The sequence below is a fragment of the Leuresthes tenuis genome, unplaced genomic scaffold, assembly GCF_036924035.1.
Source record: "Leuresthes tenuis unplaced genomic scaffold, fLeuTen1.0.hap1 SCAF_1, whole genome shotgun sequence".
Taxonomy (NCBI): domain Eukaryota; kingdom Metazoa; phylum Chordata; class Actinopteri; order Atheriniformes; family Atherinopsidae; genus Leuresthes; species Leuresthes tenuis.
Genome location: NW_027325355.1, coordinates 10,421,817 through 10,448,469, shown reverse-complemented (window position 1 = coordinate 10,448,469; position 26,653 = coordinate 10,421,817). Strand labels below are relative to the sequence as shown.

Below are 26,653 nucleotides of genomic sequence, written 5' to 3'. Positions count from 1 at the left end.
AGGTCAGAGGTCACCTGTCAAAATGAGTTTGAGTAAAGGTGTCCTTTTATTTCTCTAAGAGAAAAAGCTTACAGCACCTGGTATTCCCAAGCAGTCTCCCATCCAAGTACTAACCAGGCCCAACCCTGCTTGGCTTCCGAGATCAGACGAGGTCGGGCATATTCAGGGTGGTGTGGCCGTAAGCAACAATATCTGTCACAAATATGCATTATATAGGTACTGGAATCATACGGTTACTATATGTAACCAGATAATTGCCGAGAAAGGCTGATATGTAGTGGGCACACCTTCATCCCTGATGTGATTATTATCTGTAGTTGAAACTGAGACTCTCAGATCACTTCGTGTCTGCCAACAAAGCAGCAGCAGCTGAAGATGACCAACTTCCTCATGTGTCACAGGGTGATCAGACGTTGCAACAAAAGACATGCAGGTGGTAGAGAGAAGAGAAAAAGCTTACAGCACCTGGTATTCCCAAGCTGTCTCCCATCCAAGTACTAACCAGGCCCAACCCTGCTTGGCTTCCTGGATCAGACGAGGTCGGGTATATTCAGGGTGGTGTGGCCGTAAGCAACAATATCGGTGAACAATGTGCATTATATAGGTACTGGAATCATACGGTTCCTCTATGTAACCAGATAATTGCAGAGAAAGGCTAACTTGTAGTGGGCACATCCTCTTCCCTGATGTGTGATTATTACCTGCAGTTGAAACTGAGACTCTCAGATCACTTCGTGTCTGCCAACAAAGCAGCAGCTGAAGATGACCAACTTCCTCATGTGTCACAAGGTGATCAGACGTTGCAACAAAAGACATGCAGGTGGTAGAGAGAAGAGAAAAAGCTTACAGCACCTGGTATTCCCAAGTAGTCTCCGCTTCAAGTACTAACCAGGCCCAACCCTGCTTGGCTTCCTGGATCAGACGAGGTCGGGTATATTCAGGGTGGTGTGGCCGTAAGCAACAATATCTGTGAACAATGTGCATTATATAGGTACTGGAATCATACGGTTACTCTATGTAACCAGATAATTGCCGAGAAAGGCTGATATGTAGTGGGCACATCTTCATCCCTGATGTGATTATTACCTGCAGTTGAAACTGAGAATCTCAGATCACTTCGTGTCTGCCAACAAAGCGGCAGCAGCTGAAGATGACCAACTTCCTCATGTGTCACAGGGTGATCAGACGTCTCAACAAAAGACATGCAGGTGGTAGAGAGAAGAGAAAAAGTTTACAGCACCTGGTATTCCCAAGCGGTCTCCCGTCCAAGTACTAACCAGGCCCAACCCTGCTTGACTTCCGAGATCAGACGAGGTCGGGCATATTCAGGGTGGTGTGGCCGTAAGCAACAATGTCTGTCACAAATGTGCATTATATAGGTACTGGAATCATACAGTTCCTCGATGTAACCAGATAATTGCCGAGAAAGGCTAACTTGTAGTGGGCACATCTTCATCCCTGATGTGATTATTATCTGCAGTTGAAACTTAGAATCTCAGATCACTTCGTGTCTGCCAACAAAGCAGCAGCAGCTGAAGATGACCAACTTCCTCATGTGTCACAGGGTGATCAGACGTTGCAACAAAAGACATGCAGGTGGTAGAGAGAAGAGAAAAAGCTTACAGCACCTGGTATTCCCAAGCTGTCTCCCATTCAAATACTAACCAGGCCCAACCCTGCTTGGCTTCCTGGATCAGACGAGGTCGGGTATATTCAGGGTGGTATGGCCGTAAGCAACAATATCTGTGAACAATGTGCATTATATAGGTACTGGAATCATACGGTTCCTCTATGTAACCAGATAGATGCAGAGAAAGGCTAACTTGTAGTGGGCACATCTTCTTCCCTGACGTGATTATTATCTGCAGTTGAAACTGAGAATCTCAGATCACTTCGTGTCTGCCAACAAAGCAGCAGCAGCTGAAGATGACCAACTTCCTCATGTGTCACAGGGTGATCAGACGTCTCAACAAAAGACAGGCAGGTGGTAGAGAGAAGAGAAAAAGCTTACAGCATCTGGTATTCCCAAGCGGTCTCCCATCCAAGTACTAACCAGGCCCAACCCTGCTTGGCTTCCGAGATCAGACGAGGTCGGGCATATTCAGGGTGGTGTGGCCGTAAGCAACAATGTCTGTGACAAATGTGCATTATATAGGTACTGGAATCATACAGTTCCTCTATGTAACCAGATAATTGCCGAGAAAGGCTAACTTGTAGTGGGCACATCTTCATCACTGATGTGATTATTATCTGTAGTTGAAACTGAGACTCTCAGATCACTTCGTGTCTGCCAACAATGCAGCAGCAGCAGCTGAAGATTACCAACTTCCTCATGTGTCACAGGGTGATCAGACGTTGCAACAAAAGACATGCAGGTGGTAGAGAGAAGAGAAAAAGCTTACAGCACCTGGTATTCCCAAGCAGTCTCCCATCCAAGTACTAACCAGGCCCAACCCTGCTTGGCTTCCGAGATCAGACGAGGTCGGGCATGTTCAGGGTGGTGTGGCCGTAAGCAACCATGTCTGTGACAAATGTGCATTACATAGGTACTGGAATCATACAGTTCCTCGATGTAACCAGATAATTGCCGAGAAAGGCTAACTTGTAGTGGGCACATCTTCTTCCCTGACGTGATTATTATCTGCAGTTGAAACTGAGACTCTCAGATCACTTCGTGTCTGCCAACAAAGCAGCAGCAGCTGAAGATGACCAACTTCCTCATGTGTCACAGGGTGATCAGACGTTGCAACAAAAGACATGCAGGTGGTAGAGAGAAGAGAAAAAGCTTACAGCACCTGGTATTCCCAAGTAGTCTCCCATTCAAGTACTAACCAGGCCCAACCCTGCTTGGCTTCCTGGATCAGACTAGGTCAGGTATATTCAGAGTGGTATGGCCGTAAGCAACAATATCTGTGAACAATGTGCATTATATAGGTACTGGAATCATACGGTTCCTCTATGTAACCTGATAATTGCAGAAAAAGGCTAACTTGTAGTGGGCACATCTTCATCCCTGATGTGATTATTACCTGCAGTTGAAACTGAGACTCTTAGATCACTTCGTGTCTGCCAACAAAGCAGCAGCAGCTGAAGATGACCAACTTCCTCATGTGTCACAAGGTGATCAGACGTTGCAACAAAAGACATGCAGGTGGTAGAGAGAAGACAAAAAGCTTACAGCACCTAGTATTCCCAAGCAGTCTCCCATCCAAGTACTAAACAGGCCCAACCCTGCTTGGCTTCCGAGATCAGACGAGGTCGGGCATATTCAGGGTGGTGTGGCCGTAAGCAACAATATCTGTGAACAATGTGCATTATATAGGTACTGGAATCATACGGTTACTCTATGTAACCAGATAATTGCCGAGAAAGGCTGATATGTAGTGGGCACATCTTAATCCCTGATGTGATTATTACCTGCAGTTGAAACTGAGAATCTCAGATCACTTCGTGTCTGCCAACAAAGCAGGAGCAGCTGAAGATGACCAACTTCCTCATGTGTCACAGGGTGATCAGACGTTGCAACTAAAGACATGCAGGTGCTAGAGAGAAGAGAAAAAGCTTACAGCACATGGTATTCCCAAGCGGTCACCCATCCAAGTACTAACCAGGCCCAACCCTGCTCTGCTTCCTAGATCAGACGAGGTCGGGCATGTTCAGGGTGGTGTGGCCGTAAGCAACAATGTCTGTGAACAATGTGCATTATATAGGTACTGGAATCATACGGTTCCTCTATGTAACCAGATAATTGCAGAGAAAGGCTAACTTGTAGTGGGCACATCTTCTTCCCTGACGTGATTATTATCTGCAGTTGAAACTTAGAATCTCAGATCACTTCGTGTCTGCCAACAAAGCAGCAGCAGCTGAAGATGACCAACTTCCTCATGTGTCACAGGGTGATCAGACGTTGCAACAAAAGACATGCAGGTGGTAGAGAGAAGAGAAAAAGCTTACAGCACCTGGTATTCCCAAGCAGTCTCCCATCCAAGTACTAACCAGGCCTAACCCTGCTTGGCTTCCGAGATCAGACGAGGTCGGGCATATTCAGGGTGGTGTGGCCGTAAGCAACAATATCTGTGAACAATGTGCATTATATAGGTACTGGAATCATACGGTTACTCTATGTAACCAGATAATTGCCGAGAAAGGCTGATATGTAGTGGGCACATCATCTTCCCTGATGTGATTATTACCTGCAGTTGAAACTGAGACTCTCAGATCACTTCGTGTCTGCCAACAAAGCAGCAGCAGCTGAAGATGACCAACTTCCTCATGTGTCACAGGGTGATCAGACGTTGCAACAAAAGACATGCAGGTGGTAGAGAGAAGAGAAAAAGCTTACAGCACCTGGTATTCCAAAGCAGTCTCCCATCCAAGTACTAACCAGGCCTAACCCTGCTTGGCTTCCGAGATCAGACGAGGTCGGGCATATTCAGGTTGGTGTGGCCGTAAGCAACAATATCTGTGAATAATATGCATTATATAGGTACTGGAATCATACGGTTACTCTATGTAACCAGATAATTGCCGAGAAAGGCTGATATGTAGTGGGCACATCTTCATCCCTGATGTGATTATTACCTGCAGTTGAAACTGAGAATCTCAGATCACTTCGTGTCTGCCAACAAAGCAGCAGCAGCTGAAGATGACCAACTTCCTCATGTGTCACAGGGTGATCAGACGTTGCAACAAAAAACATGCAGTGGGTAGTGAGAAGAGAAAAAGCTTACAGCACCTGGTATTCCCAAGCAGTCTCCCATCCAAGTACTAACCAGGCCCAACCCTGCTTGGCTTCCGAGATCAGACGAGGTCGGGTATTTTCAGGGTGGTGTGGCCATAAGCAACAATGTCTGTGACAAATGTGCATTATATAGGTACTGGAATCATACAGTTCCTCTATGTAACCAGATAATTGCCGAGAAAGGCTAACTTGTAGTGGGCACATCTTCATCCCTGATGTGATTATTATCTGTAGTTGAAACTGAGACTCTCAGATCACTTCGTGTCTGCCAACAAAGCAGCAACAGCTGAAGATGACCAACTTCCTCATGTGTCACAGGGTGATCAGACGTTGCAACAAAAGACATGCAGGTGGTAGAGAGAAGAGAAAGAGCTTACAGCACCTGGTATTCCCAAGCAGTCTCCCATCCAAGTACTAACCAGGTCCAACCCTGCTTGGCATTCGAGATCAGACGAGGTCGGGTATTTTCAGGGTGGTGTGGCCATAAGTAACAATGTCTGTGACAAATGTGCATTATATAGGTACTGGAATCATACAGTTCCTCGATGTAACCAGATAATTGCCGAGAAAGGCTAACTTGTAGTGGGCACATCTTCATCCCTGATGTGATTATTACCTGCAGTTGAAACTGAGACTCTCAGATCACTTCGTGTCTAACAACAAAGCAGCAGCAGCTGAAGATGACCAACTTCCTCATGTGTCACAGGGTGATCAGACGTTGCAACAAAAGACATGCTGGTGCTAGAGAGAAGAGAGAAAGCTTACAGCACCTGGTATTCCCAAGCAGTCTCCTATCCAAGTACTAACCAGGCCCAACCCTGCTTGGCTTCCGAGATCAGACGAGGTCGGGCATGTTCAGGGTGGTGTGGCCGTAAGCAACAATGTCTGTGACAAATATGCATTATATAGGTACTGGAATCATACACTTCCTCTATGTAACCAGATAATTGTCGACAAAGGCTAACTTGTAGTGAGAACATCTTCATCCCTGATGTGAATATTACCTGCAGTTGAAACTGAGACTCTCAGATCACTTCGTGTCTGCCAACAAAGCAGCAGCAGCTGAAGATGACCAACTTCCTCATGTGTCACAGGGTGATCAGACGTTGCAACAAAAGACATGCAGTGGGTAGAGAGAAGAGAAAGAGCTTACAGCACCTGGTATTCCCAAGCAGTCTCCCATCCAAGTACTAACCAGGTCCAACCCTGCTTGGCATTCGAGATCAGACGAGGTCGGGTATTTTCAGGGCAGTGTGGCCATAAGTAACAATGTCTGTGACAAATAGGCATTATATAGGTACTGGAATCATACAGTTCCTCTATGTAACCAGATAATTGCCGAGAAAGGCTAACTTGTAGTGGGCACATCTTCATCCCTGATGTGATTATTACCTGCAGTTGAAACTGAGACTCTCAGATCACTTCGTGTCTGCCAACAAAGCAGCAGCAGCTGAAGATGACCAACTTCCTCATGTGTCACAGGGTGATCAGACGTTGCAACAAAAAACATGCAGTGGGTAGTGAGAAGAGAAAAAGCTTAAAACACCTGGTATTCCCAAGTAGTCTCCCATCCAAGTACTTACCAAGCCCAACCCTGCTTGGCTTCCGAGATCAGACGAGGTCGGGCATATTCAGGGTGGTGTGGCTGTAAGCAACAATATCTGTGAACAATGTGCATTATATAGGTACTGGAATCATACGGTTACTCTATGTAACCAGATAATTGCCGAGAAAGGCTGATATGTAGTGGGCACATCTTCATCCCTGATGTGATTATTACCTGCAGTGGAAACTGAGACTCTCAGATCACTTCGTGTCTGCCAACAAAGCAGCAGCAGCTGAAGATGACCAACTTCCTCATGTGTCACAGGGTGATCAGACGTTGCAACAAAAAACATGCAGTGGGTAGTGAGAAGAGAAAAAGCTTACAGCACCTGGTATTCCCAAGCAGTCTCCTATCCAAGTACTAACCAGGCCCAACCCTGCTTGGCTTCCGAGATCAGACGAGGTCGGGCATGTTCAGGGTGGTGTGGCCGTAAGCAACAATGTCTGTGACAAATGTGCATTATATAGGTACTGGAATCATACACTTCCTCTATGTAACCAGATAATTGTCGACAAAGGCTAACTTGTAGTGAGAACATCTTCATCCCTGATGTGAATATTACCTGCAGTTGAAACTGAGACTCTCAGATCACTTCGTGTCTGCCAACAAAGCAGCAGCAGCTGAAGATGACCAACTTCCTCATGTGTCACAGGGTGATCAGACGTTGCAACAAAAAACATGCAGTGGGTAGTGAGAAGAGAAAAAGCTTAAAACACCTGGTATTCCCAAGCAGTCTCCCATCCAAGTACTAACCAGGCCCAACCCTGCTTGGCATTCGAGATCAGACAAGGTCCGGTATTTTCAGGGTGGTGTGGCCATAAGTAACAATGTCTGTGACAAATGTGCATTATATAGGTACTGGAATCATACAGTTCCTCTATGTAACCAGATAATAGCCGAGAAAGGCTAACTTGTAGTGGGCACATCTTCATCCCTGATGTGATTATTACCTGCAGTTGAAACTGAGACTCTCAGATCACTTCGTGTCTGCCAACAAAGCAGCAGCAGCTGAAGATGACCAACTTAGTCATGTGTCACAGGGTGATCAGACGTTGCAACAAAAGACATGCAGGTGGTCGAGAGAAGAGAAAAAGCTTACAGCACCTGGTATTCCCAAGCAGTCTCCCATCCAAGTACTTACCAAGCCCAACCCTGCTTGGCTTCCAAGATCAGATGAGGTCGGGCATATTCAGGGTGGTGTGGCCGTAAGCAACAATATTGGTGAACAATGTGCATTATATAGGTACTGGAATCATAAGGTTCCTCTATGTAACCAGATAATTGCCGAGAAAGGCTGATATGTAGTGGGCACATCTTCTTCCCTGTCGTGATTATTCTCTCCAGCGGAAACTGAGACTCTCAGATCACTTCGTGTCTGCCAACAATGCAGCAGCAGCAGCTGAAGATGACCAACTTCCTCATGTGTCAAAGGGTGATCAGATGTTGCAACAAAAGACATGCAGGTGGTAGAGAGAAGAGATAAAGCTTACAGCACCTGGTATTCCCAAGCAGTCTCCTATCCAAGTACTAACCAGGCCCAACCCTGCTTGGCTTCCGAGATCAGACGAGGTCGGGCATGTTCAGGGTGGTGTGGCCGTAAGCAACAATGTCTGTGACAAATATGCATTATATAGGTACTGGAATCATACACTTCCTCTATGTAACCAGATAATTGTCGACAAAGGCTAACTTGTAGTGAGAACATCTTCATCCCTGATGTGAATATTACCTGCAGTTGAAACTGAGACTCTCAGATCACTTCGTGTCTGCCAACAAAGCAGCAGCAGCTGAAGATGACCAACTTCCTCATGTGTCACAGGGTGATCAGACGTTGAAACTAAAGACATGCAGGTGGTAGAGAGAAGAGAAAAAGCTTACAGCACCTGGTATTCCCAAGCGGTCTTCCATCCAAGTACTAACCAGGCCCAACCCTGCTTGGCTTCCAAGATCAGATGAGGTCGGGCATATTCAGGGTGGTGTGGCCGTAAGCAACAATATTGGTGAACAATGTGCATTATATAGGTACTGGAATCATAAGGTTCCTCTATGTAACCAGATAATTGCCGAGAAAGGCTGATATGTAGTGGGCACATCTTCTTCCCTGTCGTGATTATTCTCTCCAGCGGAAACTGAGACTCTCAGATCACTTCGTGTCTGCCAACAATGCAGCAGCAGCAGCTGAAGATGACCAACTTCCTCATGTGTCAAAGGGTGATCAGATGTTGCAACAAAAGACATGCAGGTGGTAGAGAGAAGAGATAAAGCTTACAGCACCTGGTATTCCCAAGCAGTCTCCCATCCAAGTACTAACCAGGCCCAACCCTGCTTGGCTTCCAAGATCAGACGAGGTCGGGCATATTCAGGGTGGTGTGGCCGTAAGCAACAATATCTGTGAACAATGTGCATTATATAGGTACTGGAATCATACGGTTACTCTATGTAACCAGATAATTGCCGAGAAAGGCTGATATGTAGTGGTCACATCTTAATCCCTGATGTGATTATTACCTGCAGTTGAAACTGAGAATCTCAGATCACTTCGTGTCTGCCAACAAAGCAGCAGCAGCTGAAGATGACCAACTTCCTCATGTGTCACAGGGTGATCAGACGTCTCAACAAAAGACATGCAGGTGGTAGAGAGAAGAGAAAAAGCTTACAGCACCTGGTATTCCCAAGCGGTCTCCCATCCAAGTACTAACCAGGCCCAACCCTGCTTGGCTTCCTGGATCAGACGATGTTGGGTATATTCAGGGTGGTGTGGCCGTAAGCAACAATATCTGTGAACAATGTGCATTATATAGGTACTGGAATCATACGGTTACTCTATGTAACCAGATAATTGCAGAGAAAGGCTAACTTGTAGTGGGCACATATTCATCCCTGATGTGATTATTATCTGCAGTTGAAACTGAGAATCTCAGATCACTTCGTGTCTGCCAACAATGCAGCAGCAGCAGCTGAAGATGACCAACTTCCTCATGTGTCACAGGGTGATCAGACGTTGCAACAAAAGACATGCTGGTGGTAGAGAGAAGAGAAAAAGCTTACAGCACCTGGTATTCCCAAGCAGTCTCCCATCCAAGTACTAACCAGGCCCAACCCTGCTTGGCTTCCGAGATCAGACGAGGTCGGGCATATTCAGGGTGGTGTGGCCGTAAGCAACAATGTCTGTCACAAATGTGCATTATATAGGTACTGGAATCATACTGTTCCTCGATGTAACCAGATAATTGCAGAGAAAGGCTAACTTGTAGTGGGCACATCTTCATCCCTGATGTGATTATTATCTGTAGTTGAAACTGAAAATCTCAGATCACTTCGAGTCTGCCAACAAAGCAGCAGCAGCTGAAGATGACCAACTTCCTCATGTGTCACAGGGTGATCAGACGTCTCAACAAAAGACATGCAGGTGGTAGAGAGAAGAGAAAAAGCTTACAGCACCTGGTATTCCCAAGCGGTCTCCCATCCAAGTACTAACCAGGCCCAACCCTGCTTGGCCTCCGAGATCAGACGAGGTCGGGCATGTTCAGGGTGGTGTGGCCGTAAGCAACAATGTCTGTGACAAATGTGCATTATATAGGTACTGGAATCATACAGTTCCTCGATGTAACCAGATAATTGCCGAGAAAGGCTAACTTGTAGTGGGCACATCTTCATCCCTGATGTGATTATTATCTGCAGTTGAAACTTAGAATCTCAGATCACTTCGTGTCTGCCAACAAAGCAGCAGCAGCTGAAGATGACCAACTTCCTCATGTGTCACAGGGTGATCAGACGTTGCAACAAAAGACATGCAGGTGGTAGAGAGAAGAGAAAAAGCTTACAGCACCTGGTATTCCCAAGCGCTCTCCCATTCAAATACTAATCAGGCCCAACCCTGCTTGGCTTCCTGGATCAGACGAGGTCGGGTATATTCAGGGTGGTATGGCCGTAAGCAACAATATCTGTGAACAATGTGCATTATATAGGTACTGGAATCATACGGTTCCTCTATGTAACCAGATAATTGCAGAGAAAGGCTAACTTGTAGTGGGCACATCTTCTTCCCTGACGTGATTATTATCTGCAGTTGAAACTGAGAATCTCAGATCACTTCGTGTCTGCCAACAAAGCAGCAGCAGCTGAAATGACCAACTTCCTCATGTGTCACAGGGTGATCAGACGTCTCAACAAAAGACATGCAGGTGGTAGAGAGAAGAGAAAAAGCTTACAGCACCTGGTATTCCCAAGCAGTCTCCCATCCAAGTACTAATCAGGCCCAACCCTGCTTGGCTTCCTGGATCAGACGAGGTCGGGTATATTCAGGGTGGTGTGGCCGTAAGCAACAATGTCTGTGACAAATGTGCATTATATAGGTACTGGAATCATACTGTTCCTCGATGTAACCAGATAATTGCCGAGAAAGGCTGATATGTAGTGGTCACATCTTAATCCCTGATGTGATTATTACCTGCAGTTGAAACTGAGAATCTCAGATCACTTCGTGTCTGCCAACAATGCAGCAGCAGCAGCTGAAGATGACCAACTTCCTCATGTGTCACAGGGTGATCAGACGTTGCAACAAAAGACATGCAGGTGGTAGAGAGAAGAGAAAAAGCTTACAGCACCTGGTATTCCCAAGCAGTCTCCCATCCAAGTACTAATCAGGCCCAACCCTGCTTGGCTTCCGAGATCAGACGAGGTCGGGCATATTCAGGGTGGTGTGGCCATAAGCAACAATGTCTGTCACAAATATGCATTATATAGGTACTGGAATCATACTGTTCCTCGATGTAACCAGATAATTGCCGAGAAAGGCTGATATGTAGTGGGCACATCTTCATCCCTGATGTGATTATTATCTGTAGTTGAAACTGAGAATCTCAGATCACTTCGTGTCTGCCAACAAAGCAGCAGCAGCTGAAGATGACCAACTTCCTCATGTGTCACAGGGTGATCAGACGTTGCAACAAAAGACATGCAGGTGGTAGAGAGAAGAGAAAAAGCTTACAGCACCTGGTATTCCCAAGCTGTCTCGCATCCAAGTACTAACCAGGCCCAACCCTGCTTGGCTTCCTGGATCAGACGAGGTCGGGTATATTCAGGGTGGTGTGGCCGTAAGCAACAATATCTGTGAACAATGTGCATTTTATAGGTACTGGAATCATACGGTTCCTCTATGTAACCAGATAATTGCAGAGAAAGGCTAACTTGTAGTGGGCACATCTTCTTCCCTTATGTGATTATTATCTGTAGTTGAAACTGAGAATCTCAGATCACTTCGTGTCTGCCAACAAAGCAGCAGCAGCTGAAGATGACCAACTTCCTCATGTGTCACAAGGTGATCAGACGTTGCAACAAAAGACATGCAGGTGGTAGAGAGAAGAGAAAAAGCTTACAGCACCTGGTATTCCCAAGTAGTCTCCCATCCAAGTACTAACCAGGCCCAACCCTGCTTGGCTTCCAAGATCAGACGAGGTCGGGCATGTTCAGGGTGGTGTGGCCGTAAGCAACAATGTCTGTGACAAATGTGCATTATATAGGTACTGGAATCATACAGTTCCTCGATGTAACCAGATAATTGCCGAGAAAGGCTAACTTGTAGTGGACACATCTTCATCCCTGATGTGATTATTATCTGCAGTTGAAACTTAGAATCTCAGATCACTTCGTGTCTGCCAACAAAGCAGCAGCAGCTGAAGATGACCAACTTCCTCATGTGTCACAGGGTGATCAGACGTTGCAACAAAAGACATGCAGGTGGTAGAGAGAAGAGAAAAAGCTTACAGCACCTGGTATTCCAAAGCAGTCTCCCATCCAAGTACTAACCAGGCCCATCCCTGCTTGGCTTCCTGGATCAGACGAGGTCGGGTATATTCAGGGTGGTATGGCCGTAAGCAACAATATCTGTGAACAATGTGCATTATATAGGTACTGGAATCATACAGTTCCTCTATGTAACCAGATAATTGCAGAGAAAGGCTAACTTGTAGTGGGCACATCTTCTTCCCTGACGTGATTATTATCTGCAGTTGAAACTGAGAATCTCAGATCACTTCGTGTCTGCCAACAAAGCAGCAGCAGCTGAAGATGACCAACTTCCTCATGTGTCACAGGGTGATCAGACGTCTCAACAAAAGACATGCAGGTGGTAGAGAGAAGAGAAAAAGCTTACAGCACCTGGTATTCCCAAGCGGTCTCCCGTCCAAGTACTAACCAGGCCCAATCCTGCTTGGCTTCCGAGATCAGACGAGGTCGGGCATATTCAGGGTGGTGTGGCCGTAAGCAACAATGTCAGTCACAAATGTGCATTATATAGGTACTGGAATCATACAGTTCCTCGATGTAACCAGATAATTGCCGAGAAAGGCTAACTTGTAGTGGGCACATCTTCATCCCTGATGTGATTATTATCTGTAGTTGAAACTGAGACTCTCAGATCACTTCTTGTCTGCCAACAATGCAGCAGCAGCTGAAGATGACCAACTTCCTCATGTGTCACAGGGTGATCAGACGTTGCAACAAAAGACATGCAGGTGGTAGAGAGAAGAGAAAAAGCTTACAGTACCTGGTATTCCCAAGCGGTCTCCCATCCAAGTACTAACCAGGCCAAACCCTGCTTGGCTTCCGAGATCAGACGAGGTCGGGCATGTTCATGGTGGTGTGGCCGTAAGCAACAATGTCTGTGACAAATGTGCATTATATAGGTACTGGAATCATACAGTTCCTCTATGTAACCAGATAATTGCCGAGAAAGGCTAACTTGTAGTTGGCACATCTTCTTCCCTCATGTGATTATTATCTGCAGTTGAAACTGAGAATCTCAGATCACTTCGTGTCTGCCAACAAAGCAGCAGCAGCTGAAGATGACCAACTTCCTCATGTGTCACAGGGTGATCAGACGTCTCAACAAAAGACATGCAGGTGGTAGAGAGAAGAGAAAAAGCTTACAGCACCTGGTATTCCCAAGCAGTCTCCCATCCAAGTACTAATCAGGCCCAACCCTGCTTGGCTTCCTGGATCAGACGAGGTCGGGTATATTCAGGGTGGTGTGGCCGTAAGCAACAATGTCTGTGACAAATGTGCATTATATAGGTACTGGAATCATACTGTTCCTCGATGTAACCAGATAATTGCCGAGAAAGGCTGATATGTAGTTTGCACATCTTCATCCCTGATGTGATTATTATCTGCAGTTGAAACTGAGAATCTCAGATCACTTCGTGTCTGCCAACAATGCAGCAGCAGCAGCTGAAGATGACCAACTTCCTCATGTGTCACAGGGTGATCAGACGTTGCAACAAAAGACATGCAGGTGGTAGAGAGAAGAGAAAAAGCTTACAGCACCTGGTATTCCCAAGCAGTCTCCCATCCAAGTACTAATCAGGCCCAACCCTGCTTGGCTTCCGAGATCAGACGAGGTCGGGCATATTCAGGGTGGTGTGGCCATAAGCAACAATGTCTGTCACAAATATGCATTATATAGGTACTGGAATCATACTGTTCCTCGATGTAACCAGATAATTGCCGAGAAAGGCTGATATGTAGTGGGCACATCTTCATCCCTGATGTGATTATTATCTGTAGTTGAAACTGAGAATCTCAGATCACTTCGTGTCTGCCAACAAAGCAGCAGCAGCTGAAGATGACCAACTTCCTCATGTGTCACAGGGTGATCAGACGTTGCAACAAAAGACATGCAGGTGGTAGAGAGAAGAGAAAAAGCTTACAGCACCTGGTATTCCCAAGTAGTCTCCCATCCAAGTACTAACCAGGCCCAACCCTGCTTGGCTTCCGAGATCAGACGAGGTCGGGCATGTTCAGGGTGGTGTGGCCGTAAGCAACAATGTCTGTGACAAATGTGCATTATATAGGTACTGGAATCATACAGTTCCTCGATGTAACCAGATAATTGCCGAGAAAGGCTAACTTGTAGTGGGCACATCTTCATCCCTGATGTGATTATTATCTGCAGTTGAAACTTAGAATCTCAGATCACTTCGTGTCTGCCAACAAAGCAGCAGCAGCTGAAGATGACCAACTTCCTCATGTGTCACAGGGTGATCAGACGTCTCAACAAAAGACATGCAGGTGGTAGAGAGAAGAGAAAAAGCTTACAGCACCTGGTATTCCCAAGCAGTCTCCCATCCAAGTACTAACCAGGCCCAACCCTGCTTGGCTTCCGAGATCAGACGAGGTCGGGCATGTTCAGGGTGGTGTGGCCGTAAGCAACAATGTCTGTGACAAATGTGCATTACATAGGTACTGGAATCATACAGTTCCTCGATGTAACCAGATAATTGCCGAGAAAGGCTAACTTGTAGTGGGCACATCTTCTTCCCTGACGTGATTATTATCTGCAGTTGAAACTGAGACTCTCAGATCACTTCGTGTCTGCCAACAAAGCAGCAGCAGCTGAAGATGACCAACTTCCTCATGTGTCACAGGGTGATCAGACGTCTCAACAAAAGACATGCAGGTGGTAGAGAGAAGACAAAAAGCTTACAGCACCTGGTATTCCCAAGGGGTCTCCCGTCCAAGTACTAACCAGGCCCAACCCTGCTTGGCTTCCGAGATCAGACGAGGTCGGGCATATTCAGGGTGGTGTGGCCGTAAGCAACAATATCTGTGAACAATGTGCATTATATAGGTACTGGAATAATACGGTTACTCTATGTAACCAGATAATTGCCGAGAAAGGCTGATATGTAGTGGGCACATCTTCATCCCTGATGTGATTATTACCTGCAGTTGAAACTGAGACTCTTAGATCACTTCGTGTCTGCCAACAAAGCAGCAGCAGCTGAAGATGACCAACTTCCTCATGTGTCACAGGGTGATCAGACGTTGCAACAAAAGACATGCAGGTGGTAGAGAGAAGAGAAAAAGCTTACAGCACCTGGTACTCCCAAGCGGTCTCCCATCCAAGTACTAACCAGGCCCAACCCTGCTTGGCTTCCGAGATCAGACGAGGTCGGGCATATTCAGGGTGGTGTGGCCGTAAGCAACAATATCTGTGAACAATGTGCATTATATAGGTACTGGAATAATACGGTTACTCTATGTAACCAGATAATTGCAGAGAAAGGCTGATATGTAGTGGGCACATCTTGATCCCTGATGTGATTATTACCTGCAGTTGAAACTGAGACTCTTAGATCACTTCGTGTCTGCCAACAAAGCAGCAGCAGCTGAAGATGACCAACTTCCTCATGTGTCACAGGGTGATCAGACGTTGCAACAAAAGACATGCAGGTGGTAGAGAGAAGAGAAAAAGCTTACAGCACCTGGTATTCCCAAGTAGTCTCCCATCCAAGTACTAACCCGGCCAAACCCTGCTTGGCTTTCTGGATCAGACGAGGTCGGGCATATTCAGGGTGGTGTGGCCGTAAGCAACAATGTCGTTCACAAATGTGCATTATATAGGTACTGGAATCATACAGTTCCTCAATGTAACCAGATAATTGCCGAGAAAGGCTAACTTGTAGTGGGCACATCTTCATCACTGATGTGATTATTATCTGTAGTTGAAACTGAGACTCTCAGATCACTTCGTGTCTGCCAACAATGCAGCAGCAGCAGCTGAAGATGACCAACTTCCTCATGTGTCACAGGGCGATCAGATGTTGCAACAAAAGACATGCAGGTGGTAGAGAGAAGAGAAAAAAGCTTACAGCACCTGGTATTCCCAAGCAGTCTCCCATCCAAGTACTAACCAGGCCCAACCCTGCTTGGCTTCCGAGATCAGACGAGGTCAGGCATATTCAGAGTGGTGTGGCCGTAAGCAACAATATCTGTGAACAATGTGCATTATATAGGTACTGGAATCATACGGTTACTCTATGTAACCAGATAATTGCAGAGAAAGGCTTATATGTAGTGGGCACATCTTCATCCCTGATGTGATTATTACCTGCAGTTGAAACTGAGACTCTCAGATCACTTCGTGTCTGCTAACAAAGCAGCAGCAGCTGAAGATGACCAACTTCCTCATGTGTCACAGGGTGATCAGACGTTGCAACAAAAGACATGCAGGTGGTAGAGAGAAGAGAAAAAGCTTACAGCACCTAGTATTCCCAAGCAGTCTCCCATCCAAGTACTAACCAGGCCCAACCCTGCTTGGCTTCCGAGATCAGACGAGGTCGGGCATATTTTTTTTTCTTTTTTTTTTTATTTATTAGAAAAATACAAAAAGGTAGTTTTACAACACTGTCACACGATATTCAAAAATTCAAACTTAGATCTCCATTGTCAACTACAACAAAACAGTTATTCGGGAGAAACGACTCCATGAATACCTCCCTTTTAACCATAAAGAGAGATCTTAAATACCATTCCACCAGACCAACAAAAAGGGACCAAGAATTGTTTTTCTTTTTTTCAAACAATAGATCGCACCTGCAAATGTACAAGGCGTGTTTAGCAACTGAAAGTAAGAAATTTACCAAGACTGAATTAACATTGCTGGGTGTTTGGGTGAAGAGCCCGAAGAGCTGCATTTGGTCCCTTAATGTTCCCACTGGTCGGAGGTTACATTTCTCAGTGATTAGTGCCCACAGGTGGTCGCGAAAGCTCCTCGAAGCTGGACACTCCAGGAAGATGTGCTGTATCGTCTCCGGATGGGATTCACACGCCGGACAGTCCCTTGACCACCTGTTTTTGTTGATTTGATGGAGAATAATTGCTGTATACATTATCCTGTGCCTCATTTTGAAATCGGTGTTAAAGACCGAGGGTGGAATTAACGGGCTAGCTATTGTCTTCCAGATTGTCTTTGTCGTTATATGCTCAAAAATCATCCTCCACTGTCTAGTAGCAGCTGGTGCTTTTACAATTTTGCGCAGTAACAAGTTATATATTTGTTTCGTGTTCAATTCCCCAAAATTTAAAACTCTATCCCCATAATTACAGACAAAGGTTGGCCCACTTACCAGTCTTGATGACTGCACCACAGAGCCGAGCACGAGCAGCCAGTCTGGAGGTACATTCTCTGCCAGCTGGGCGCACACCCTCCTCACCACCTCTTTCCTATGTATGATGTTTTCTTTTCTTAGAGTATTCTCAACACGAACCAGATCCAACCTGCCGTGCCGATCCAAGACAGTCCCAAAGGTGTCGACTCCTCCTCTCTCCAGAGCCGCGCACCTAAATGGCCGCCCTGCCTGCTGCAGATCTGGGTTGTGGAAGAGCGGCTGCCGCAAAAGCTGTCCGAGATGTTGAATCTTACCGTCCAGACCTGGTCGGAATGCCTGCCAAGCCTCCATCACCTCAGCCCAGAAAGGATCAAGGTGACAGAGGCTCGTTGATGGGAGAACTTGACATAGGTTAAACATGCCATGCCGCCCGCAGGAGTTTATTGACCGCCCTAAAGCTTCATGCCAAAGATGCAGGTCCGGATTATTGAAGAGTTTTGTTAGCAGTCGCAATCTAAAAGCCAGTCGTTTCGTGTCTATGTCCACGAGGTTGAGACCGCCGTTTTTCTTACCACCAATGAGAGTGTTATGCGACACCATGATTCTCTTACCTTTCCAGATGAAATTATTGAATGACCGGTTCAGGGCGGTCAACACACTCCGCGGCGCGGCATGGACATGCAGGGTATGGTAAAGCTTAGTAACCGCCAGCGCGTTGGCGACAACCACTCTTCCCCTATGCCCGAGGGCCCTCATCCTCCAGAGGCTTAAGGTGTTCTCTATCCTCCCTGTGACCGCAGACCATGATCTCTCCGCCGCAAGCTGCTCGTCCACCCCCAGGTACACTCCCAAAAACTTGAAGGGGCCATCTATCAAACATACCTGGGAGAGCTGCGGCGGAGCGGCCGCAGCTCCGCAGCACAGCAAGCCAGATTTGGACAGATTCAGCTTGCCTCCAGTCGCTTTGCAGAAGAAATCCACCAACCCCAGAGCCAGAGTTAGGCTCTTGGGGTCGGCTGCTACCAACGTAGTGTCGTCAGCGAACTGGAGGAGCTTTATCTGTCCTCCTCCGGAGGAGAGAACCCCCCGGACATCAGGATCCCCATCTATTAAACAGGCTAGCGGCTCCACAGCCAAGGTGAACAGCAGAGAGGAGAGCGGACACCCCTGTCTCACCGATCGCCACAGCCGGACGGGGTCCGTCAGGTTTCCATTCAGACTTACCCTACTCGTTGCCGAATTGTAGAGGGTCCGCACCCAGCCGACGAATCTGTTCCCGAACCCAAAGGCCTTCAAGACCCCCCAAAGGTACTCATGCTCGACTCTATCGAATGCCTTCTCGAAGTCCAGGTTCAGGAAATACCCGCCACTCTCCTGCAGGAGCCTTAGCGTCTCCTTTGCGGTCAGTATGGTGTCATATATTGTCCGACTCGGTACACTGTAGGCCTGGTTTTTATTTATTATATGTGGCATTATGGGTTTGATTCTATTAGCCAGTATTTTCATAAATATTTTATAATCCGTATTTAACAAGCTTATCGGTCTATAATTATTCAAGTTATTTCTATCTCCGTTATTTTTATATATTAATTTAATTATTCCCTCATTAAATGTTCTAGGTATAACTATGTTTTTATTTTCCGTTATTTCTGTATAGATTTTCGTCAGAATCGGTACCAATTTATCACTGAAAGTTTTATAGAATTCAGTTGTCATCCCATCCCGTCCCGGACTCTTGTTGTTCCCTAATGACATTATTGCCCCCTCAACTTCTAATTTGAATATTTTATTGTCAGTTATCTGGGCTTCTTCCTTAGTTAATTTGTTTTTAATTAGTGAGAACAGATGATCCGCGTGAGTTCTATCTAGTGTGTCAGAGCTAAAGAGTCTTTGATAAAACAGCCGACTGACCTCCATCATGTCTCCCTCCTCGCACACCTCCACCTCTTGGTCATTCAGTAAGGAAGTTATTATGGACCTATTTTTGTTTCTCTTCTCCAATCCCAAGAAGAATGCTGTCGATTTTTCCCCCTCCACCCAATGCTGCACCCTTGCCCTTACGCAAGCCCCTTGACATTTCCTCCTGCCCAAATCGTCCAGGCGCTTCATCAAGAGAGACAGTTTGTATGTATCCCGGCTGGGATCATCATCCAACCTTACCTGTTCTTTATTTATGTCCTTCTTCAGTTGCCTCTCTACCCTATTTTCTTCCCACTTCTTATTGATACAGTAATGAATCGTTTTTGTTTTCAATCTTGTTTTAACGTGTTCCCACCATTCTAAAGGTTCCTGTATTATGTCCACTTCTTCATTTATATAATCTAGTTGTTTATTAATGATATTTATATATTTACTATCTTCAAGTAAACTATTATTTAAGCACCATAGATTAAACTTATTTGTGACTTGGCGGTCCTTCAACGTTAAAATGATCGGACCATGGTCACTAATATGGCTGCTTCCATAATCAATTGTATTTATCCATTGAACAATATTTCTACTTATTAAGCATAGATCTATTCTAGTTTGCTTCAATATTCCTTTGATTACGCTCTTCCTTGAAAAAGCTACCTTGTCTTTATTTAATAATCTCCAGATATCAATTAGATCATTTTCATTCATTATATTCAATAAAGCTCTTCTGCTGCTGTCATTTTTAAAAACATTTGCCGCCGAGACATCTAGTCGTGAGAGTGCCACATTCAAATCTCCTATTAGGATCGTGTTGGTGCTTATGAATCCCTTTAGATTTTCAAAATACCTCTTTCTCTCCGTTTCAATGTTGGGGGCATAGCTATTTATCAGTCTAATAATATTATTTTTATAATTTAGGTCTAATATTAATTGCCTACCCTGGTCATCTCTATGTATTTCTTTTATATCTTTAAATAACTTGCTATTTTTTATTAATACAGCCACCCCACAACATTTATTTACTCCATTTGAGATATAAATGCTGCCTACCCATAATTTCTCTATTTTTGCTAGTATATCACCATCCCAGTTAGTTTCTTGCAACACAACTATATCACAATCTACACTCAGGAAGAACTCCTCCATCCTCTTTTCGTTCCTCAGCCCCGCCACATTTTGTGAAAAGATAGTGAGCATAAGGAAAAGGGAGATGTACAGTCTACTTATCTGGCCAAACCCTTCATTTTAGTTTTTTCCGCACTTTTTGACCGACTCTCTCCAAAGGTGCCCTTTTTCTTGCCGTCAGTAGCTGGCGATCCATCTCCAAGCTTGAGCTGGGGGGGGTTTCGCTTGGGCCCATAGGCGATAAACATGTATCTGGGAGGGGCTCACTCCCCAGCTCGGGCGTTTGCTGCCTCCGTTCACTTCTATTCGAAGTAGCCACTGAGTCGGTTGCATATTCTTCACTTGTTTTTTCGCCTCTATATTTAGTATGTGAGCTTACCTGAGCCCCTCCCTGTGCCAGCTCCACAGCCTGGTCCTTGGTGTCCAGGGTAGAGCCCATTTTTCGGGCTCCCCCCGCCAGATCGCAGGCAGGACCCATTTTTCGAGTCCCCCCAACTTCTGGAGCCTGCCCAGCGGAATATATCAGAGAGTCTGGGGTAATTTTCACTCCCTGAGGCTCACTAACCTCCAGATCCACCTCCCCCAGCCCATCAGATTCTTCATCTCCCGTTGAGTCTTGTCCATCCTCCTCACTTGCACTAGCACACACACAGTTTGTTAACGGGTTGCAGCAGACTATACATCGCTCTCCTCCCTCAACACACTCCCTGGCATAGTGCCCTTGACCACCACATTTGTGGCACACAAATTCTGGGCATTCTCGGACAATATGTCCCGGCTGCAAACATAATCGGCATACCTTTACCTGTCTATCGTGTATGACCCTGAAGAAGTGGTGTCCGTTGGCCGTGTTGAATTTTGCAGAGTATGGCAGAGACTGTACTGCATCTGTGAATCTCACCCTGACAAACCTTGTGCCATCCACAATCGATGTTCCAGGCCACATTCTCCTCTTTATTTTGGATACTGCTTCCACTCCCCATCCTCGCAATTTCTCCAAGATCTCCTGATCCGAAACATATGCTGGCAAATTTAGAAAAGAGACGATCAGTTCATCATTTACCAGTTTCCTCCCCGTTACCACCATTGCTCCCATCTTGAAGCCATCCATTAATTTGTCTCTTGCTATTTCGTTGCTTAGAGTGATTTCATAGGATGTTGGCCCCAAGGGCCTACACCCCAGAATTCCTCCGCACAGCATGCGTATCGTCCTCAGAAGGTTAATAATTGTCACCTTCTCTGGCCCCTCAATATCTATGACCATTGTCAGCTCTTTTTTATAGGAAGCCTCTCCTACATCCTTCTCTGTCACCATTTTCCCAGTTAACTTGTCCATTGTCTCGTCTCGCCGGTCCACTGCCCCCACCAAATCATCCATCTGAAAAACAAAACAGAACAAAAAGCGCCTCCCCACCGCCTGCGCTGATGGGGAGGGATAATCCCCACACAAAAAAAAGAATCAAGATCTATATCTATATTGCTGGAAAAACAAACAAAAGAAAGGAAGGAAAGACAAAAACACTCAGCAAACAATTGGAGCGAGAGCTCCTCAGACCTGCTGCTGCACTCTGTGGCTCCCACACCTGTTGCTCATCAGAAAAATGGGCGTGTTCAGGGTGGTGTGGCCGTAAGCAACAATATCTGTGAACAATATGCATTATATAGGTACTGGATTCATACGGTTACTCTATGTAACCAGATAATTGCCGAGAAAGGCTGATATGTAGTGGGCACATCTTAATCCCTGATGTGATTATTACCTGCAGTTGAAACTGAGACTCTCAGATCACTTCGTGTCTGCCAACAAAGCAGCAGCAGCTGAAGATGTCCAACTTCCTCATGTGTCACAGGGTGATCAGACGTTGCAACTAAAGACATGCAGGTGCTACAGAGAAGAGAAAAACCTTACAGCACTTGGTATTCCCAAGCTGTCTCCCATCCAAGTACTAACCAGGCCCAACCCTGCTTGGCTTCCGAGATCAGACGAGGTCGGGCATATTCAGGGTGGTGTGGCCGTAAGCAACAATATCTGTGAACAATGTGCATTATATAGGTACTGGATTCATACGGTTACTCTATGTAACCAGATAATTGCCGAGAAAGGCTAACTTGTAGTGGGCACATCTTCTTCCCTGACGTGATTATTATCTGCAGTTGAAACTTAGAATCTCAGATCACTTCGTGTCTGCCAACAAAGCAGCAGCAGCTGAAGATGACCAACTTCCTCATGTGTCACAGGGTGATCAGACGTTGCAACAAAAGACATGCAGGTGGTAGAGAGAAGAGAAAAAGCTTACAGCACCTGGTATTCCAAGCGGTCTCCCATCCAAGTACTAACCAGGCCCAACCCTGCTTGGCTTCCGAGATCAGACGAGGTCGGGCATATTCAGGGTGGTGTGGCCGTAAGCAACAATATCTGTGAACAATGTGCATTATATAGGTACTGGAATCATACGGTTCCTCTATGTAACCAGATAATTGCAGAGAAAGGCTAACTTGTAGTGAGCACATCTTCTTCCCTGACGTGATTATTATCTGCAGTTGAAACTGAGAATCTCAGATCACTTCGTGTCTGCCAACAAAGCAGCAGCAGCTGAAGATGTCCAACTTCCTCATGTGTCACAGGGTGATCAGACGTTGCAACTAAAGACATGCAGGTGCTACAGAGAAGAGAAAAACCTTACAGCACTTGGTATTCCCAAGCTGTCTCCCATCCAAGTACTAACCAGGCCCAACCCTGCTTGGCTTCCGAGATCAGACGAGGTCGGGCATATTCAGGGTGGTGTGGCCGTAAGCAACAATATCTGTGAACAATGTGCATTATATAGGTACTGGATTCATACGGTTACTCTATGTAACCAGATAATTGCCGAGAAAGGCTAACTTGTAGTGGGCACATCTTCTTCCCTGACGTGATTATTATCTGCAGTTGAAACTTAGAATCTCAGATCACTTCGTGTCTGCCAACAAAGCAGCAGCAGCTGAAGATGACCAACTTCCTCATGTGTCACAGGGTGATCAGACGTTGCAACAAAAGACATGCAGGTGGTAGAGAGAAGAGAAAAAGCTTACAGCACCTGGTATTCCAAGCGGTCTCCCATCCAAGTACTAACCAGGCCCAACCCTGCTTGGCTTCCGAGATCAGACGAGGTTGGGCATATTCAGGGTGGTGTGGCCGTAAGCAACAATATCTGTGAACAATGTGCATTATATAGGTACTGGTATCATACGGTTACTCTTTGTAACCAGATAATTGCCGAGAAAGGCTGATATGTAGTGGGCACATCTTCATCCCTGATGTGATTATTACCTGCAGTTGAAACTGAGACTCTCAAATCACTTCGTGTCTGCCAACAAAGAAGCAGCAGCTGAAGATGACCAACTTCCTCATGTGTCACATGGTGATCAGACGTTGCAACAAAAGACATGCAGGTGGTAGAGAGAAGAGAAAAAGCTTACAGCACCTGGTATTCCCAAGCGGTCTTCCATCCAAGTACTAACCAGGACCAACCCTGCTTGGCTTCCGAGATCAGACGAGGTCGGGCATTTCCAGGGTGGTGTGGCCATAAGCAACAATGTCTGTGAACAATGTGCATTATATAGGTACTGGAATAATACAGTTCCTCTATGTAACCAGATAATTGCCGAGAAAGGCTAACTTGTAGTGGGCACATCTTCTTCCCTGATGTGATTATTATCTGCAGTTGAAACTGAGACTCTCAGATCACTTCGTGTCTGCCAACAAAGCAGCAGCAGCTGAAGATGACCAACTTCCTCATGTGTCACAGGGTGATCAGACGTTGCAACAAAATACACGCAGGTTGTAGAGAGAAGAGAAAAAGCTTACAGCACCTGGTATTCCCAGGCGGTCTCCCATCCAAATACTAACCAGGCCCCCTGCTTAGCTTTCGAGATCAGGCGTGTTCAGGGTGGTGTGGCCGTAAGCAAAAGTCACCGTAACAAATATCTATTATATAGCTGCTTGAACCATATGTTTCTTTTAGTTTTTCACCTAATTGGCTTGAGGGGCTGATGTTGATCCTGCACATGTTCTTCTCTCTCGTGTTGGTTAACTCTCTTAGTTCTCTCAGATAACTTAGTGTCTGTCGACCTCTTCTGTTCCCTGTGTGTAGTTTTGTTTTCAGCGTCACACAGAGAGACTGAGGCTGCTTAGTTAGATGAAATCATCACAAATTGCTCATTTTTAAACAGTTACATTATATTCTAGAAGTCAGAACACAGTGATAGATGTTGTTTCAGCATCTATAAAAAGCTGATTTGTGACTGATTCTCTCGCTTACGGCCATACCACCCTGAACATGCCCGATCTCGTCAGATCTAGGAAGCTAAGCAGGGTCGGGCCTGGTTAGTACTTGGATGGTAGAAAAAGTGCACGTGCAGCCACTTTAAACTGTCAAACAGGCAACTTTATATCTAACAGCAAACGCTGAGAGCTGCTCTGCAGAATAAATACTTTTACTGGTGGAAGTGTTAGTAAATGTTGCTGATGACACTTTGATTCTTTTACCTGAGTGAGGTTTTAGGTGCAGAGGCCCAAAAAATACTGAGGTCATGAGTCAGAACTTCTAGTCGGGTTCGGGGCTCCCCTGGAAATTTATTTAATTCCATTATTTAAATCTGGCCATTTTCAGAGTCTTAAAGGAACAAAAACAACATCATAATGACTTTTAGGTTTATTTGTTTAGTTTGTTATCAGAGAACATCAGCCTCATCCTAAATGATTTGCAAATGAGTTACAATGTAAAACTGGAGAATGAATTTCATCAAGTCATGGATTAGGAATAAAAAGGAATGAACTGTCCCGGGACAGAGGGATAATATATACAAATTAAACTTTGATTCATGTTTCCTTGCTATCCGAGTAGGACGCTGGGCTGCAATAAAAATATCTCCACATTAAAATGCATTTTTTCTCACAGTCATCTACCACTTAAACTGCTCTCCACCTACATGTTTAGCTTGATGTGCTCCTCTTTCAGTGACTGGTGAGACTGACTGACTCACTAACGGTAACAACATCAAAGTCCGACTTGTGTGGTAGTTACCATAGCGACAGTGCATGTTGTCGATGACGCGCAGCACGTCTGCCCAAACTGAGCCACTGTTTTATTAAACAGCGCTACTCTTGGCTCTTCAAATATAAAATCACCACAATTTCAGCAACAAAAAAAAAATTTAAAATACAGAGGACACGACCTCGGTGTCCTCTATGGTAGTTACTGCCTTGCTCCTATGATTAGATGGAGAGGACAGCTGATTTTCCTTTGCCTGCCTTTTGTGTTGAAGGACTGAGTCACACAGTTTTATCAACCACATATTTTATTTTTTGGACGTTTTTGAAAGAGTATCCATACCAAGGAGTAAAATTGTACAATCCTCTTTTTCCTAAATCAGTACAAACTTGTGCGCACCGCATGGAGTTGGCGCTCAGATCCCGGCCGGCAGAAATTGCTGCTCCTTGATTGGATGATTGGTTGGCCCATGGGTGGGCACCGGGTTAATTGTGCAGGCTTTTGAGTAGTTCTCCTTGTTGCTGATTGATACCATGGGATTGTTTTTCCTGTTTCCTTCTCCTTTGGCTTCTGTGTCCAAATTCCAAATGGAGAGCATGGAAAAATATATGCATTGCAAATGAATATGCAAGAAGAAACCAAATAGATTCAATTAGTGACACCCAGAGGTGAGAAGGCAAATAGCACAGAACCTCTCAGCTGAATGTTCCACTTTTTCAACATTAACCAATTTAAGCCCTCTCTTTGGAATTGGTCAATCACACACTCTGGTGTGACTGGATAACTGACTAACCTCATCCACTCATCTTCTTTCCAGAACACAAACATGACAGCACACCTGAAGGTTCCACCGAGATTTGAACTCGGATCACTGGATTCAAAGTCCAGAGTGCTGACCTTTACACCATGGAACCCCTTCCACAGGTAAACTATGCTCTTAGTCATGCAAATGCTTGACAACATAAAGGTTAAATTTTTCAGCGGTGCTCTTACAGCTTGTATTCTTAATATGGGCACGACAGTTAAGCAACACATTCTGTATCTTCGCTGGTCAAAGGTTAGAATCCGCCTGTCACGCGGAGGAATGGGGTTCGATTCCTTGACAGGGAGGGTGCCATTTTCGCTGAGCAGCTGGTGGTTCACCAAAGTCCGTTTCACACCTCAGCATTGGAGAATCTCTTGAAAACGTCCAAAAAATGACTTTACGACAGAGATTATCTGCTGGAAATGCATTCTCACAGAGCTCCAGAGTGGTGCCTGGGGACAGCTCATAGGACGCAGGGCGGGATCCGCTTTTGTACGATGCAGAACATTTGCTGTTTTCTTTCCAGCATGTCAAGAA

The 26,653-nt window shown here is 45.5% G+C and overlaps 2 protein-coding genes, 27 non-coding genes and 22 pseudogenes across 29 annotated transcripts in view; 1 reads left to right on the top strand and 50 right to left on the bottom strand.

The window, feature by feature from the left end:
• LOC140291454 (uncharacterized) overlaps nt 1-26,653 on the top strand; it is a 392,957-nt gene that overhangs the window by 147,867 nt on the left and 218,437 nt on the right. The window lies entirely within an intron of this gene.
• LOC140292430 (NACHT, LRR and PYD domains-containing protein 3-like) overlaps nt 1-26,653 on the bottom strand; it is a 145,486-nt gene that overhangs the window by 52,547 nt on the left and 66,286 nt on the right. The gene's annotated exons all lie outside the window — the stretch shown is intronic.
• LOC140313340 (5S ribosomal RNA) lies at nt 66-184 on the bottom strand. The gene has a single exon (XR_011917033.1). It is a non-coding gene; the product is annotated as a 5S ribosomal RNA (ribosomal RNA).
• LOC140276814 (5S ribosomal RNA) lies at nt 454-572 on the bottom strand (annotated as a pseudogene).
• On the bottom strand, nt 841-959 carry LOC140292635 (5S ribosomal RNA; annotated as a pseudogene).
• Nucleotides 1,229-1,347, bottom strand: LOC140292458 (5S ribosomal RNA). The gene has a single exon (XR_011912549.1). It is a non-coding gene; the product is annotated as a 5S ribosomal RNA (ribosomal RNA).
• LOC140289012 (5S ribosomal RNA) lies at nt 1,617-1,735 on the bottom strand (annotated as a pseudogene).
• LOC140293536 (5S ribosomal RNA) lies at nt 2,005-2,123 on the bottom strand. The gene has a single exon (XR_011912683.1). It is a non-coding gene; the product is annotated as a 5S ribosomal RNA (ribosomal RNA).
• Nucleotides 2,396-2,514, bottom strand: LOC140270794 (5S ribosomal RNA). The gene has a single exon (XR_011907724.1). It is a non-coding gene; the product is annotated as a 5S ribosomal RNA (ribosomal RNA).
• LOC140289041 (5S ribosomal RNA) lies at nt 2,784-2,902 on the bottom strand (annotated as a pseudogene).
• On the bottom strand, nt 3,172-3,290 carry LOC140298480 (5S ribosomal RNA). Its single transcript, XR_011914122.1, has one exon. It is a non-coding gene; the product is annotated as a 5S ribosomal RNA (ribosomal RNA).
• LOC140271551 (5S ribosomal RNA) lies at nt 3,560-3,678 on the bottom strand (annotated as a pseudogene).
• Nucleotides 3,948-4,066, bottom strand: LOC140298195 (5S ribosomal RNA). The gene has a single exon (XR_011913864.1). It is a non-coding gene; the product is annotated as a 5S ribosomal RNA (ribosomal RNA).
• LOC140316996 (5S ribosomal RNA) lies at nt 4,336-4,454 on the bottom strand (annotated as a pseudogene).
• Nucleotides 4,724-4,842, bottom strand: LOC140300813 (5S ribosomal RNA). Its single transcript, XR_011914869.1, has one exon. It is a non-coding gene; the product is annotated as a 5S ribosomal RNA (ribosomal RNA).
• LOC140309969 (5S ribosomal RNA) lies at nt 5,112-5,230 on the bottom strand (annotated as a pseudogene).
• LOC140301105 (5S ribosomal RNA) lies at nt 5,500-5,618 on the bottom strand. The gene has a single exon (XR_011914898.1). It is a non-coding gene; the product is annotated as a 5S ribosomal RNA (ribosomal RNA).
• Nucleotides 5,888-6,006, bottom strand: LOC140277929 (5S ribosomal RNA; annotated as a pseudogene).
• LOC140314219 (5S ribosomal RNA) lies at nt 6,276-6,394 on the bottom strand (annotated as a pseudogene).
• LOC140301093 (5S ribosomal RNA) lies at nt 6,664-6,782 on the bottom strand. The gene has a single exon (XR_011914897.1). It is a non-coding gene; the product is annotated as a 5S ribosomal RNA (ribosomal RNA).
• On the bottom strand, nt 7,052-7,170 carry LOC140295385 (5S ribosomal RNA; annotated as a pseudogene).
• On the bottom strand, nt 7,440-7,558 carry LOC140298907 (5S ribosomal RNA). The gene has a single exon (XR_011914504.1). It is a non-coding gene; the product is annotated as a 5S ribosomal RNA (ribosomal RNA).
• On the bottom strand, nt 7,831-7,949 carry LOC140301081 (5S ribosomal RNA). The gene has a single exon (XR_011914896.1). It is a non-coding gene; the product is annotated as a 5S ribosomal RNA (ribosomal RNA).
• LOC140293917 (5S ribosomal RNA) lies at nt 8,219-8,337 on the bottom strand. The gene has a single exon (XR_011912722.1). It is a non-coding gene; the product is annotated as a 5S ribosomal RNA (ribosomal RNA).
• Nucleotides 8,610-8,728, bottom strand: LOC140297665 (5S ribosomal RNA). Its single transcript, XR_011913380.1, has one exon. It is a non-coding gene; the product is annotated as a 5S ribosomal RNA (ribosomal RNA).
• On the bottom strand, nt 8,998-9,116 carry LOC140276874 (5S ribosomal RNA; annotated as a pseudogene).
• Nucleotides 9,389-9,507, bottom strand: LOC140313283 (5S ribosomal RNA). The gene has a single exon (XR_011917030.1). It is a non-coding gene; the product is annotated as a 5S ribosomal RNA (ribosomal RNA).
• LOC140288511 (5S ribosomal RNA) lies at nt 9,777-9,895 on the bottom strand. The gene has a single exon (XR_011912167.1). It is a non-coding gene; the product is annotated as a 5S ribosomal RNA (ribosomal RNA).
• LOC140289210 (5S ribosomal RNA) lies at nt 10,165-10,283 on the bottom strand (annotated as a pseudogene).
• LOC140310244 (5S ribosomal RNA) lies at nt 10,552-10,670 on the bottom strand (annotated as a pseudogene).
• On the bottom strand, nt 10,943-11,061 carry LOC140295075 (5S ribosomal RNA). The gene has a single exon (XR_011912836.1). It is a non-coding gene; the product is annotated as a 5S ribosomal RNA (ribosomal RNA).
• LOC140292887 (5S ribosomal RNA) lies at nt 11,331-11,449 on the bottom strand (annotated as a pseudogene).
• On the bottom strand, nt 11,719-11,837 carry LOC140297646 (5S ribosomal RNA). Its single transcript, XR_011913363.1, has one exon. It is a non-coding gene; the product is annotated as a 5S ribosomal RNA (ribosomal RNA).
• Nucleotides 12,107-12,225, bottom strand: LOC140317391 (5S ribosomal RNA; annotated as a pseudogene).
• On the bottom strand, nt 12,495-12,613 carry LOC140298050 (5S ribosomal RNA). Its single transcript, XR_011913731.1, has one exon. It is a non-coding gene; the product is annotated as a 5S ribosomal RNA (ribosomal RNA).
• LOC140300691 (5S ribosomal RNA) lies at nt 12,883-13,001 on the bottom strand (annotated as a pseudogene).
• On the bottom strand, nt 13,271-13,389 carry LOC140310239 (5S ribosomal RNA; annotated as a pseudogene).
• LOC140295063 (5S ribosomal RNA) lies at nt 13,662-13,780 on the bottom strand. Its single transcript, XR_011912835.1, has one exon. It is a non-coding gene; the product is annotated as a 5S ribosomal RNA (ribosomal RNA).
• LOC140309028 (5S ribosomal RNA) lies at nt 14,050-14,168 on the bottom strand. The gene has a single exon (XR_011916350.1). It is a non-coding gene; the product is annotated as a 5S ribosomal RNA (ribosomal RNA).
• LOC140270731 (5S ribosomal RNA) lies at nt 14,438-14,556 on the bottom strand. The gene has a single exon (XR_011907721.1). It is a non-coding gene; the product is annotated as a 5S ribosomal RNA (ribosomal RNA).
• LOC140316751 (5S ribosomal RNA) lies at nt 14,826-14,944 on the bottom strand. Its single transcript, XR_011917342.1, has one exon. It is a non-coding gene; the product is annotated as a 5S ribosomal RNA (ribosomal RNA).
• On the bottom strand, nt 15,214-15,332 carry LOC140300322 (5S ribosomal RNA). Its single transcript, XR_011914820.1, has one exon. It is a non-coding gene; the product is annotated as a 5S ribosomal RNA (ribosomal RNA).
• LOC140293257 (5S ribosomal RNA) lies at nt 15,602-15,720 on the bottom strand (annotated as a pseudogene).
• On the bottom strand, nt 15,994-16,112 carry LOC140298168 (5S ribosomal RNA). The gene has a single exon (XR_011913840.1). It is a non-coding gene; the product is annotated as a 5S ribosomal RNA (ribosomal RNA).
• Nucleotides 22,181-22,299, bottom strand: LOC140267261 (5S ribosomal RNA; annotated as a pseudogene).
• LOC140298162 (5S ribosomal RNA) lies at nt 22,569-22,686 on the bottom strand. The gene has a single exon (XR_011913834.1). It is a non-coding gene; the product is annotated as a 5S ribosomal RNA (ribosomal RNA).
• Nucleotides 22,956-23,074, bottom strand: LOC140267256 (5S ribosomal RNA; annotated as a pseudogene).
• On the bottom strand, nt 23,344-23,461 carry LOC140304344 (5S ribosomal RNA; annotated as a pseudogene).
• On the bottom strand, nt 23,731-23,849 carry LOC140298163 (5S ribosomal RNA). Its single transcript, XR_011913835.1, has one exon. It is a non-coding gene; the product is annotated as a 5S ribosomal RNA (ribosomal RNA).
• LOC140296958 (5S ribosomal RNA) lies at nt 24,119-24,224 on the bottom strand (annotated as a pseudogene).
• Nucleotides 26,154-26,225, bottom strand: trnaq-uug (transfer RNA glutamine (anticodon UUG)). Its single transcript has one exon. It is a non-coding gene; the product is annotated as a tRNA-Gln (tRNA).